Source organism: Gymnogyps californianus, chromosome 3, assembly GCF_018139145.2.
Source record: "Gymnogyps californianus isolate 813 chromosome 3, ASM1813914v2, whole genome shotgun sequence".
Lineage (NCBI taxonomy): Eukaryota > Metazoa > Chordata > Aves > Accipitriformes > Cathartidae > Gymnogyps > Gymnogyps californianus.
The window spans coordinates 21455875-21470483 of NC_059473.1; the positions used below are offsets into that span (position 1 = coordinate 21455875).

The following is a 14609-nucleotide window of genomic DNA, read 5'->3' on the forward strand; positions in this document are numbered from 1 at the left end:
GAAGGATTGCTCCACCTCTAGGTTAGACAATTAATTGCACATATCTCCAGGCTCTGCCTTTCTGCTAAAGAAAAGACTTTAACCCGTTCTGTCCGTTGATCAATTGCTTATAAAAAGATGGAGAAACTGAAGGGTGCACAGCAAGCTTACAGAAATAGTACAAAATCTTCTCAGGTTCTCCGTACAGTAGGCAAGTACCTACATGGTGTCAGAGTTTTCTCCTTTCCTCTCGCACTACTAGTAGCCTGGCCATTTTACTCTGAATAGCAGGGTGAAATAGAGAAGGAGTGGGAAACTGAATGTACTCAGTTTAACTGTTTCAAGTGGGACCTCTTCAAGGATTCGTCTGTTTAAGATGCAAAAGCATCCAGATGGCATTAGGATGATGTAGACACTTCCATATTTGCATATTCAGCTTGAGATATCCTACAGAAGTCAGGTTTTTAAAGGTCCCTAATCTTTTCCCTTCTGCCAAATGAGCTCCATAAAGATGTCTCTGTCTGGACCACAAAGTCACTGTGGGAAGCACAGACCACCGTAGCACATCACACAGCCTGTGCATAACCAGGCCTTTCCCTTCACAACATCTTGCCAATAGCATAAATGTGGGTTTTTTTAATCCAGAGGCTCCAGGCTAATGTTTAACACAGACGTGTTAAAATCTTGTGGAAATTGCCTGGGAGTTTTTGTTCCTTTTTATTAAAAAAGGTAAACAAACCCTGAGAGACGTAAGTCAGGTAGCGCCATGCGTGACTATTTAATAACAGGGTTTGTGAGGTGGTAATTCCCATGGTACCGCCCGGCTTCTGCTTGCTCTAGGTGGTTAATTATAGCATCCACAATGCTCCCAGCAGTGGAGCAGAGGGACACAGCACGGCCTCTTTCTGTTAGACTTTTCCCCCCTCAGCCTCCACTCCCCCTCCTCCCTGGAAGATAAAGAAGCAAATCCCAGTTTAGTCATCAAGGTCTAAGACATGCAGTGAATAATTCAATTCCTCATCTTCACACATGGACTCAGCTGTACAAACAAAAACTCAGCTGTTTCTGCAAAGCACACAAATACATTTCCCAATGTTTTTTAGGCATGGGATATATTGCTGTAGTTGAAAGACACGAGATGTAGAGAGGTGTCATGAATGCTTTGCTGGTGAAGCAGCAGGGTGAAAAGCCAGTGAGCTCTAGCTGCCAGACCTGGGACTGGGGCACCGTGAGACACCAAACCAATCGATCAGTGAATCATGCCAGGAGGAACTCTGAGCTGCGTGGCCAAGAGGCACGTATGGGACTGGGGGAATCAGTGACATTTGCCTCCTACAGTTCTTCTTGACACCCTGTTCAATGCGTCTGCTTCGTAAAAGCCACCAGACCCCAAAAGGTGTGAAATTAGTCAGGTTCATGACACGAACGCATAGCTCCAAGAGCCTGATGGCCACAATAGACGTGCAGAGGTTTCAGTATGTGTGTGAACGCTGCTGGACCCTTGAGTCAGCACAGCTGCAAAACAGGGTCAGGATGATCTCTATTTTCATTAAAGAAGACGAGACTTAGTATGCAGAGGCTGGCTGATCAGCAAGGGCAGTCATGTTGTAACTTGACAGCCTGTTGGCTTATCCACCTTTGAAAGTGGATGACCGCAGAAATGCCTTGGCATTTCCCCTTGCCTTAGGGAGGTGGGCTTTGGGCAGAAATGCTCTGTCAGTGGAGTTTAGTTCATTCCTGCTTGCAGTATTATCTGGGATGTGTGCACACACACGAATTTGGCTCTAACATGGCCTCTGATGACCCTTTTGTCTATTCATTGTGATTCATCTGTTATACACTAGTATGTGTATCCTGATGCTGGCTACATTTACCAGATAGTAAGTACTGTGAATCATCTTCCACCTCCTGCAAAGAAAACTGAGTATTAATTGAGGGCACCATCCTGTGTGAAATCATAAATGAGCTGTAAGGAATGACCATCCCATGGGTATCAGTCAAACAGTGGAATTAAAATTTACACAGGCTAAGTACACATCTGCAGGCTCTGCTGGGGTTAATTTGCCAGCTTGTGTGGTTTTTAAATTTAATCTTTATTCTGGATGCTGTGAGATTCCTTCTTGGCTTGAATTCTGGAGAACAAGGTAACCAGAAAGTCAAGATGAGCCAAGGTGTTTAATGCAAAGGGGAGATGGTGTCTCCCTCTACTTATTATATTTTAAGAAGTAGGACTTGGTTCTGATTATCAACCCACCCTGTGGGTCTTGCTGCATGGGTTTGAAAAAAATTCATGCATTGAATGCATAATCAAAATAGGGAACAGTGTGATTTTCAGGCTGAGTAGGTCACCTCCTTTCCTGGCTGGGGGCTTCCTTGTGCGGTCTTTCATTGCCTGTTACAAAACTTGTCAAGTCATTGCCTGGCACACACCAAAAGAGAAGCTCTGTGTCAACAGCGTTAGCCTAGAAGATCAGGAAGCTTCAATTAAAAGAGTTTATTTGCAGTATACAAACATGCAAGAACAAATTTCTAAGTAGTAATAAACTAAAGGGACAATCAGTCACACCCAGAAATAAATCCCATGACTAGATAACGCAGTAGCAGGTAGGTACAGTATGATGATGGGGGTGTATCTGCAAGAGAGCTGTGCGTCAGATCGCCTGATTCAATTAGCCTCAGACTGGACATGTCATGATGTCTGGTGGGATGGTGCTGTTGTACAGTCACAGCTCAGAGCCAGTTCCTCTGCTTGTGTCATTGCTGTGAGGCAGATGTGTCCCACGGCGTCTTTGCAGCTGTGCTGGCCCCAGCACGTAGAGCCTGGCTGCACCCGGCCGCAGGGTTGGTGAGCTCCATAGCATGTCCCACGGTTAGGCCCTTCAGCAGCAGCAGTAGGGGACCTCTGGGAGCATCTCGCACCTCCCTCCCTGCCTGTGCATCTCAGCTCCCTTCCAAAGAAACCGGGGAAATCCAAAACATGGAGTCGGGCTGCAGCCAGCCCCTCACAGGCCTTGTCACCAGCCCCGCAGGTACCACCCGTGCATATCTCAGGGTGTCTTCCTGAGGTGGGGGACAGTATTTTCCTGCTCGCTGCACTTCTGCAGGGAATCCTTTGTGTCTGGCTGAAAAGCGCTTGGAGGACAAGTCCTCTGAAGGTGCAAAATAGGAGTTATCAGTTGATGCTGAGACTGGTTAATGTCCCAGGATGTAAAGGTCTGGGACAGGTATGCACTTGAAATCTCCTGTGCTCAGTTAAATTGCTCTGAGCTTTGGGGGCCGACAAACTGGGCTGCCTCTCTCCTGAGAAGCGTTTCACATTAGTGTCCTGTAATCGCTCCGGAAATAAAACTAGGTGTTTGCATAAGGCTGAGGCCATGGGTGTGCGAATGGGTTAACCCACAGCAGCTCAAGTTGTTCCAGTTTCCAAAAAGCTGTGAATACACGATTCAATTGTAAGGAGCCATTAAGCCCACCCAGCAACAACAGATTTACTCCTGGCTTTGTTGTGGGCCGTTTTCTCACATGATGAAACACCTAACCTTTTGATACACAGCCTGCTCCCTTCTCACACCTCTCAGTGAAGGGTCTCCTTATTGGGCCGCTCCTGCTGCCATGCACATTGCTCCAAGGTTTTACCTCAGGTTCAGTGTCTCCCTGTGTGTGGCCAGAGCCTTTGCTCTGTATTGTGCACATAAAGGTAAAAGCCACCCACCTAGCTGAAAAGCAAATGTCATCTGGTATTACACGTTCATTGCAAAAAACAAGACAGAGTCATGTTGCCTGGCATCTCCCCCAAAATGAGTGTGTACGGTGTAGTCTTTCTTCTCCTCTCTCCTTAAACTGAAGGAATATATATGGTTTGCTCTTTGCATGTGTATAGGGACAGATAACAGATGCAAGTAGGGTCTCACATCAATGCTGTGTCCTGTTTGGGCAAGGTCTTCCTTCTCTTTATGGCCCGGGAGGACAGGGAAACAAGGCAACCTGATAGTCATTCACTTACTCTTGGACACCCCTCATGTTCTGTGGGCCAAATTTGTCCCTTCTTGCCTCGGTTTCCGTGCTCCCCACAAGCGTTACTGCCAACATGGGAAGGGAGGGCTAAGCTGCTGCATGCTAGTGGCAGCCTCTTTCTCCATCCCTGGGCGTGGGCTCCCACTGCTGTGGCACCCACCCTTGCCCAGCCCTGCTTCTTCCCAGTGCCTTGCAGGGATCTGCTAATAGCAATGAGAAAGTTCCTGGTCCAACCGCAAGCACTTATTCCCAGGTAATTATTCAGCACCATATCAGCACTTCGCAGCCCTGATTTTCCTGACTGAGAGACAACTAATTGAAGGAACAGGCACAGCATAGATTTATTGCCAAATGGGTAAAACTTAATAAAGAGCAATGACATATTGGTTCATTAGTATCTCCCTCTGTTATGTTTCTCTTTTCTTGCCTGCAAGGAGATGGGATGGGCAAGAAAGCCTGAAAGCACCTAAAGAGGAAGGCATTAACACTGGAGACAAGGAAACTGTTCAAAGCAGGCGGGATACTCGCTCTGTAGAGGTAGCTACGTTGAACCAAGGAGGTGCAGTAGCATCCCACTCATGTGGCTCTCGAAGATGCTCAGCCCTGGCCCAGAGGCAGTGGTAGCAGGCAGATGCAGCCATTGCCTTCCCCACTTCTTTCTGCATCCTCTGCCCACCCCTCCCAGGAAGGAACTGCTTTTATCCCTAGAGCCAGCACAGAATATAGATAGATGGAAATCGCCGAGAGACACTGGCGCGTGGGGTGTGAGCCTTTGCCACACTGTGGGCTGGCTGGAGCCAGTGACCCGTTTGGCTGGCTCCAAGTGCAAGCTAGCTGGGGCAGGCAGGGGAGCAATCTTTTCCCACACAGGGTACTGCCCTGAATTTTTTTCCCCTTCCCTCATCCCAGCTGTCATCACCTTCCTCTGCAAAAGACGAACATCTTGTTGCAAGCAGGATTTTGCCCCCTCCCCCACTAGCAGGCAGGATTGCTGAGTCTTTTCCAAAGGCTCCTGTGCCACATCTGTTCCCTTGGAGGATATTCATCCTTGGGTCAGAGTCCCTCTCCTGCCAGATCACCTACAGAAAGCTGGGATTCCTGATCTCTTCATGAGGCTGAAGGCTCCTTTCTGAAGGGTCATAATCCCCATGTTTGGGGAGCCCAGAGTTGTCCCTGCCCACCTAAACCCATCTGTCTGAATCATAGTTTCTGTGGGAGCATGAAAAGTGTCAAGAGGTCTCAGAGACTGATCTCCAAAATCAGAGGAGTGGCTGGCTAGCTCAGAGCCCCAAGATGAGCTTACAGACTCATTTGAAAGGCAAATTTTCAGTGTGAGAGGGATCTCAGTTCATCTCTCTCCTTCCAGCTGGTGGACTCAAGAGAGAGAACAGGAATACCAGTGTCCAAGGAGGCAGCCGTCTCAGAGACCTTTGACCAACCTTCACCCCAAGCAGTCTATCCCAGGGCTTCCCTAGCCCCACATGTCATGGGTACTTGGTTATGCTTGCCATGTCCTTCTGACCTGATAGATATTTAAGTGGTCTATTCAAGGTAGAGCTGCTTCTATGGGAGAAAACTGTTTTGAACAGTTTCCTTGTCTCTGGTGTTAATGTCCTCCTTTTCAGGTGGGATACTGCTTTCAGGCTTTGTTGCTCATCCCATCATAAGGAAAATTACTCTTGTTTCAGGGAGGAAAAGAGAAACATAAGAGTTCTGGTCCCCTGGAGGAGAAAAGGCTGCAAATACTGAATGGAGGCAGGTCATCCCTCCAGCTGCATGGCAGGTTCCTCCTGCAGGTGTGTTTGTAAGGACAGGCAGTGCATGTGCAGAGATAATACAGAGAGAGAGACCACCCAATGCCTTTCACACAAGTCACATATAGCTTAACAGTTACATACACACAGTAGTGCAGGGAAGCTGTATTTTTCGATAGAGCTTTAGTGGGAGGGGGTGTTAGAAGGTCATTTTGTTCCTACGAAAGTTGTCCAACACCTGCAATGCTATCAGAGAAATGTCATGAGAGCATGCTTCTCATGGGGAGGGAAGAAGACACGTACCATATGTATAATCAGGGGAAAAGCCTGAGGTAGAGAAGTATAGCTGTTTGGAGAGGGAAGCCAGCTGGATCTTATTATAAGGATCACAAGATAGAGGCAGGTGGGTCCTGAACAAAACACCTGGGAGAAGACTGATGCTATGTGAGGATGGCTAGTTGCTGCTGTTTCTGTTTTGCTGTTGGAGACTGTTCAGGGTGCTGAGGTTCAAAGAGGTGGTCTTTTCTGTCTTTCATTGGAGAAGCTGTTCCTGGTTGTAGAGTTTAGAGCGGGAGTCTTCTTTATCAGGTTTGGCTCTTAGTGGAGGAGTTGGGCTTTGGGTTGGAGTACAATGTAATCTCTCAGACAAGGCAATCTGCGTTATTTTATAGACTGTGATTAGGACATCTTTTTTCTTCTCACACTATAAAGGAAAAATGTTTAAGTTACTTCACACCAAAAAAGTGTTAACTTGACCTCTATGCTGAAAAGATACTGGGGAGTGGCAGGGAGGAAATGGTCACTACTAAACCAAGCTGTTAACGATAACTGTGGGATCTACATGTATGGGCCAGTAGAGTACCCTTGTGGTCCTCTCTGGCTGGCTAACAGTAACCAGATCTCAGTCAGAGTTTGAGGCAAGTGTGGAAACTTTTTAGCTTGTATTATGCAGGAGATCAGAGTAGGTTATGACAGCTTATAGTAATGCTCCTCTCTAGTCTTGAAATCTGGTCTCACAGTTGTTAATCACAAGATGTTCTCGGTCAAAGTTAAAAAGGCTGTGTTATTTTCAAGCCCTCCAAGAAAGAGAGTAAAGGAACATAAAACTTGTGAGAAATTGAGCAAAACAGTTGAGATGACACCTCTGATGTGCTTGTACTCATATTCTCCATTTACTGATGTAGACAAATATAAGAAAGTCTGAAAAAATAGAAATGCATACTAGCATTAGTCTTCTCTTGGATTTTTTCAAGGATACCAGATTTCTAGGAGGGAGGCAGAAAACCTCCAAAGAAACCATTTTGGCTGCCACTAATGAAGTTCTTAAAACAAAATCATTAAAATCCCCAGTTATTCCTAAGACAGGTGAAAGAGTTAAAAATTAACATCAACACTGAGTGTGCCAAACATGGCCAGCCTAGGGTTTCTGGAGCACTAATAGTTGCCTGTTGGCCTTTCTCACTGGACCATAACCTGCTCCTTGAGTTATTCTGTGCAATGTGTTAATGCTTTTCTGAGGAGAGAGAGGTATGTGACCTCCACTTCTTTAAAAATTGCAGGGAGGACCTGTCCTGGACAGAAAGTGATCTTCCTCTGCGGGAGATCCTCAGCGGGTGGAGGACTTTGTACATCATCCGAGAAGAGGTAAGCACTTGTGTTTGGGCCAGTTCTCAGTTGCTTCGTATTTCAGGTGGTGACTTGTGCCAGAGCAAAGCCTGACAGACCAGGATGCTGCTGCTACTGCACTGAGCAGTGCTATATGGCCATGTGAGCAATGTGCTTGCTTTAATTATAGTTTAGGGATCAGAAAGACACATTCCCATGCTTATTCACACAGGTCTTGCTTGCTGTGTAATACAGCAGCTCTTCAGGGAAGATTGTTTCAGTCATTGTTTTTCGCCAACTCCCAAGTGCTTGAGTTATCAGGTAATAAATAATTTGAATGAGCAATAACACAAATATCAGAAATCTAAAGTTAAGTGGAGGCCAAGAAAAAGAAGCCATGAATTTGTACCACCTGTCCCTGGAAATGGGGAATGCTAGGGACAGATACAAAACCATGTACAGAAATCTTAGTTTACTCCAAGGAAAAATTTTATCTTTTGTGGATTTCAGCACATATGAACAAGATGAAAATGAGTTTTGTTTCAGTACGCAGTGCTTACTGCTCTGTGCGGAGACAGATTATTCTGAAAGGAGAGCAGAAATCTGACCAAATCGACGCAATTATTTCCCAACACTTTTTTTTAAAAAAATCATATTCTTTTCAAATAGTGGAATTGTTTGGTTACGCTCAGGTTCAGGGGCTGTATTGGCTAAACTTTTAACAAATATTACCACCTGCTGGGCGTGCTGCAGCAGTGCAGCTTCTAACCGTGTATTCCAGCAAGTAATGAAGCTCTTCCCTGCCCGAGCAAGGCATTAGGTCTCCTGGCTTGGAAACTTCTCTGATTTTTCTACCAAAGATAGATCCGTTGGCTTGATCAGTCCAGCAAAAACCTGGAGATTTGCATCTTCGGGTGAACTCAGTACTGAGGGACCTTGGTTTGTGTTTTGGTTTGTATTTTCATGCTTAGAAACCCTGCCTGTATAAGATTAACACAAAACGTGTTTATCACTTCTCAGTACATTCTGCTGCTTAAAAATGTATGCAATACGTGGTGCCCAGGGTGTTGAGGCAACAGGTGATCCTACAGCCTCCCTTGATCATACACCCTGAGCAGGAAGAGTTGTTGCCTCACCCCACTGGACCTACTGGAGCTGCTTGGGATGTAGTGGGAGGGTAAGCTTCTGCCATTGGACATCTGCCATCAGTTCAGCCAGTGCCACACATGGTCAAGCTTGGCCACCGGTCAGAGCTGGTTAAAAACAAGCTAAAATTCAGTTCTTTTCATTCTCCTTCATCTCTTAGGCTAGAATTTGGGGGAAATACTGTACTTTTCAGGCTGGTTTAGCAACTAGGGCTGCAAGACTGGGATACAGAGATTAAGTATTCCTTTACAAATCTCCCAGAGGCTTTCAGTCCTCTTGTGGACATCTGGTTTCTCAGTCGCTGATTGGTGAACAAGCAGGATATTGGCACTTTGAGCATTTCCTCCATGAAGCAGAGCTGCTTGGTACCCCTGGCTTTGCAGCCATTATCCATTTATAAATAATTCTTTATATTGTGGTTGACTTCCCCAGCTTCTTTGTGTTGCGGCTTGCTCTGAATTGGTCTAAGGCCAAGTCAAAAGGGTGGTGGGAGGAACAGCTGTCCTCCTTCTTGGACTGAAGGGAATTACTGAATGCTCTTTTGTTTAGTAATATTCACAATAACAGAGTTTAGTGCTTGAAAGATGACCTACAAGACCTGGCTGACCAAGAGAGGCTTTGCTGGGACTCCTGGGGCAAGTGGATGCCAGGACACACTGTGATATCTATTTTGAGGGAATAGCAGTAGCAGCAGCCTACAGCTAAGAGGATAAGGAGGGAAAAGCAAGGCAAGAGCTTCAGGGCAATGATCTGACGGGGGGGGGGGGGGCTGTCTTTCTCTCATTCATTTGATTCTTGATTTGTCAAACATTAAGCCTTCGTACTTATTTGGATGCAACAGTATCTACTTGCAAGGAGACAGCATTTCCAAATCTAATTTTATCCTCCTGATTGGAAGAGCCACCCCCCAGTGTTTTGAGTTTAGGCTGACTGCTGGCTCCAGCAGTGATAGGAGAGGGCAGCAAGAAACTGGTCAGGACTCCAGCAGGTCTGGCAGCCCCTTACCTCCGTGCTGCTCCAGGTACGTGGTTTCTGCCTTTCCTCAGTGCGCTCTTCCTCATGCAGTGATTTTGTGTGACTGCGTTGCCTGTGGTGACTGATGCTTACCAGCAGCTACACTGCAATGATACAGACAGAAAGGATGGGATCTTCTGTATGAGCATCTGTCTTTCAAGGAACAGTGCCTCTGGCAAGAGTATCAAGCCTATTTCAGGGATATTAAACTTTTTCCTCTCTTTCCCATCAATAGTTTTTTTAAATCATAGCTATTTTTGAAAGATACGTAGGAGGCTTTCCTGGTTTTATAAGGATACTAGCTGAAAGCAAGTTTTAGAGCACTTAAAAGAGCCTCATTTTCCACGATTGTATGAAGCCTCACAGGACTACTCAAACTCATGGGCTCTTCATGTTTAGGAACACCAGAAATAGCTCCTGGCCCAAACCAATACTTCACAGAGCAATTGCATGTATTTTTTTACTTCCTTATCCTCACAAAGATTGTCTTACCTGGCCTGAAGAGCCCAAACCAAACAGCCACCCTGCCATGCAGGGCTACCTCCCAGTGTGCCCACCCAGCATCAGATTGATTATGTTTGGCAACTCAAATGGCTATAAACCCTCTCCAGGAGTAGAAGAGGCATGATGGGCAGTAAAGCTGCCAAATTTGGGGGTTGACATCTGAGAGCCCTGAGGAGCTATTTTATTTATGTGGTTTGGATCCGAGTAAGTGAATTTTGACCATTGCCATTGTGCTGGGGGCACTGTCCCCTGTGAAGGAGCCGGGTGGTGTGACCCCACGCATGCCTGGCCCTCCTGTGCCCGTGCCCAGCAGTGGTCCTCCACCCTTGTCCCTCGGCAGCCTGGAGCAATCCCTCCTGGCCTGGTGGAGCAATCCTGCTTCCAAGTGCCCTCCTGTCCTCCTCTGTCACCAAATAATAAGATATTTTTCCACCTCTAGAGGACACTGTGGCCTGCCATATGCTCACTCCTCCGAGGTGCTTCGGAGGCAGCAGCCCTGTTCAAGTGGCTGCCTGGCAGAGGTGGCACAAGCCAGTGTTGGTCCCATCATGCCCAGGCTGGGAAGGGGCCGGGTGGTCATGCAGGCTTGAGTGGCTCTGCCACCAGCTGCTGAGTGTCAGGGGCACTGGTCCCTCTTCACCTGCTCTGTCCATCGTCCTACAAACCCACAAGGCCCTGATGGCTTCTGGGGCTGGCCAGGACGAGGCAGGGACTCAGAAGTGCTTTGTAGGTGTGGGAGGACATTTTCTTACTCTCAACACACATTTGTCCAGAGGTGCTCTAGATTTTGGATTTTCAGTCCACTGCGGGGATTTCCTTCCTTCTGGGTCTCTGATTTTGATCCCGTTGCTGTTCCTCCCACCCATGATAGCTGGCAGGCAGGGAGCTGTCAGGCTGAACACAAGCCCAGGGAGGTCTTCTCTTTTACTGTAGGGCTGTGCTGGTTTTCATCTGCTTTCTTGTCTGTTCACAAGTCTTGCTGACTTAGACTTGCCCTTTTTTTTTTTTTTTCCCCTGTTGGCTCACTCTGGTATTTTGCATTACAATAGGAGAACTTCTTAGAAATTTGCTAAAAAAGATGCCTTTTGGTGTTCAAAGGAGTTATGGAGTACATAGGCAGAATGAATTTTAAAAAGTAGCGGTGGTTGATCAGAAGGCGGTTGTTTACCTGGAAGTAGACAGTTAAGTGTGTGATCATAAAGCAGCAATGCTGCTAGGGTGCTGGGGGAGATGCAATACAGCTCGAAGTTGTTTACACCATAGGTGTCCCGGAGCCACATTGCTCTTCCTTGCAAGCTCCTTCCAGACTGCACACAATGGCTTGTTTCGCCAGACTCCTCTGAAGCACTCATCAGCAGAGCCAAACTGTGATGTTCTGCACCAGGCACGTCGGGGTGCAACTGGGGACATCTCTCTGTCATGGCAATAACCACCAGCAGCAGTTTTGGGTATAACGGCGGTCCCCTCTCAGCATCTGTGTAAGTAATGTTAGATGCCCAGCCCTGGCAAGGCTGATGTTTTTAAGTCTTGTGGTGCTCCTTGCAGGTGAAGAAATATCCTGGCTTTGAGAATCTGAAGACTGGCAAAGCTAACAGCAGAGTAAGGTTATTCCATTTTAATTGAATCAGAAATGAGGCCATTTTGGGGGAGGAGGATTTCTGTTCCATGCCAAAGTTTGGCCGTGGTTTGTGCGTTCATGGATGAACAAGGGCTGAGTTCTTCCCACAAACTCTGTCCTTCCCATGAAGTGCATCTCCAGCTTTAAGTCAAATCTGAACTATTTTAGGGTTTTTCCAGAGTTTCACAGTGAGATCACAAATCCATTGGAACCTGCCACTGAAAGCAAAATCAGACAAGAGATACCAAAGAATGAATCATGATAGGACCCCAGGTTGCTACTGAATTTTGGATTCTGCGTGTTGCTGGTGACAGACTGTGGGTTGCAGAGCGGGAAAGCAGATGGGGGGGGGGGCAGGGACGTGGAGGGGGAATGATTTTTTTTTTTTACATGCAAATAAGGATGAAAATTTTCCTCAAATTATCTAGCTTTGATTTTTGAGAGAAACTGGGGGTGGAAAGCAATGGCTTCCTGTGCAAAACAGCTTTTTATAATTGCCAAAGTTGGGCACAACCTTGGTTTCCAAGCACTCTTCGAGGAGCAGCAGTGTAAAAACTGTGCAAATGGTCAACCTGGGCACAAGACAACAATGGTGAAGGCAGAAGCTGATGGTATTGTTCCTGCTTTGACACCACAGAAACCATCTGCAGAAGTACTATGGAGCAGAAAGAGATGGGGTCACTGTTGCCTACCAAATGCAGGCATTCAGATCCATTAGTGTGCCATCATAGGTATATCCAATTTTCTAATGCTACTTTGCTACTCTGTGCCCATGATCCACCTCCCCTCTGCCAGGGAGGTGGACGTGGTGCAGCGGCAGCAGCCTTGGTGCGTAATGCAGGCACTGACCTTTCCCACAAACGCTTTTCTCTGCAGCCCTCAGGACATCTGCTGGCCCTGGAGAGTCTTGAAACAATGCAGGTTTCCTGGCCCTCTACGTGGTTTTTCCTCTTATAGGAAAATATGTGCTAGAATATCTGCACTGTTGTCCAGTTGCTTTGTCCTAGTGTTAGCACGTGTGCGTTATGTCTGCAAGGGAGCCTGTAACAGTGGAAAGTCATGGTGAAAATAAGACGATTTAGAGGGAGATATGTAGGGACAAGCTATCTTGCTTCAGAGCAATGCCCTGTGTGGAGGGAGGTTTCTGCACAGCAGGAGTTTACCCTGCCGTGCTTCTCACATGAGTTGGGCAGATTTCTATTAACAGTGGGTATCCTCAAGGGTTTTTTTAACTCTTTTCCCTTGCCAGTTTCTGCACTTGTACCATACCCCATCCAATACCACTTGTAGTCTGACCTGCTGCAGACCATTGCCTTCCACCCACATCTTTTCCTAAGTGCAATAATTTATTTGATGAAACTGTATCTCTGAGACAGACATCTGTTTTGAAAACAGTACTGCCAGAGCTATTGCTTTGCTTGTTAGCCTGTGCCCATCACGGGATACTGTGTCAGCCTGACTTCTGTGCCACGGGTAATTATTCTACTATTGTTCATCACATTTTTCAGACAATTTTCCTCCTGTGAAGACACACATATTCCATAACCTAGTCACTTCTTACTGAACTAAGCAAATTAAACGCTTTAAATTCCACTATAAGGCACCTTCTGCAGCTGCTGAATCACATTTGTGAGTTGTGGTTTTTTTTACACCCTCTCCAATTTTTCAATATCCTTTTTACAAACGTAAACCAGGACTGGATGAAATATTTCAGTATTTGGTCTTGCCAAAACTGTGTACAGAGTTAAAATCATGGTAGGATGTTTTTTAATTGTTTTAAAACCCCATGGTCTATGAATGGTAACATTTAGCATTCTTTCTTAATATGGTTCCTTCTGCTACCTCAAATATACTGACTAAATCCTTTCCCCTAAAACATTACTGTCTGAGGTTTGATTAAAGCTGTGAAGAATGTGTGTGAAAATGGTTCTGGTAAGTGATTGTTCATGGGAGCTGGGAATTATCACTGTTTACATTTTTTTAGATTGCCCTGAAAGGTTTGATATGCAGTATGGAGAACTTTATTTTCTACAGGAGCCAGCTGAGTCAAGTGGCTGTGGGGAGGAGGAGGAGGGGGGCAGGGTGGAGTTTTAGGGCAGGTTTCTCTAAAACTGCAAGAGGGAATATTTTTAAATGTAGACAGTTGTCCATGCACTGGTGCTCCCCCATACGAACAGATGGAAGTTAAAACCCAGCCACGCTGTTTCTTTGTGGCTGCTGTCTCCCAGGGCATCCTCTGGCTGGTGTTTGATTGACTGGGAAGAAGCAGGATTTCATGTTCGCTGCTAAAGCTCATTCATTTGGTAACACTATCTGTGATCCTCTTTGAAATCCCCAAAGCAACTGTTAATAGCTGGGTCCCAGGAAAAGCGATACGGCAGGACTAGCCTGTGGGGAGGCCAGTTGCCTAGCATTGTGCTTGGTGTTGTGAAACAGTTGGCCGAGCCATCAGACTTGCTCAGCTAAATGAATTAAGTAATCGCACAGCCCTGCAGAGAATATTAGTGAGGAATTTCCATATTGCAGCTCTTGATATTCCCGCCTCGCAGCCCTGTTACCACAAATACAAGGCTTTGGCTGAGCAGGCAGTAATTTGATATTAAATGAGGTTCTTATTAAGCAGATGCAATGAAATAGGGCAGAGTTTTATGTTGCATTAGTCAACTAAATGCTTTTTATTAGCATTCATTAGGATGAAGGATAACTGAGTGCAGGGTATTCTTTAGCCAAAGCTTGACCCTTCAGAAGCAGGGTAATTAAGCAGCTAAGAGCTTGGGAATAGGAGCTAGGCCACACACGGCAAATGTACAGCAACTTGCTCTCTCCCTCTTCTGGGAACCGCCTCTGCAAAAGAGGTCGTGAGGAAACTTGGGGGATGGCCCGCTCTGCGTGGGGATGAAACTCCTCCTTGTCTCATTCTCCAGGTGTTAATTTGACAAATCACAAAGGCGTCTTGGAAAGTAAACCATTTGCAC

At 46.3% G+C, this 14609-nt stretch overlaps 1 long non-coding RNA gene across 1 annotated transcript in view; it reads left to right on the forward strand.

The window, feature by feature from the left end:
* The first annotated feature begins 6274 nt into the window (after positions 1–6274).
* Positions 6275–14609, forward strand: part of LOC127014822 (uncharacterized) — a 35754-nt gene continuing 27419 nt past the window's right edge. The window contains exons 1-2 of the long non-coding RNA XR_007766223.1: positions 6275–6335; positions 7307–7391. This is a non-coding gene — a long non-coding RNA (uncharacterized LOC127014822). The remainder of the gene's footprint in view (positions 6336–7306; positions 7392–14609) is intronic.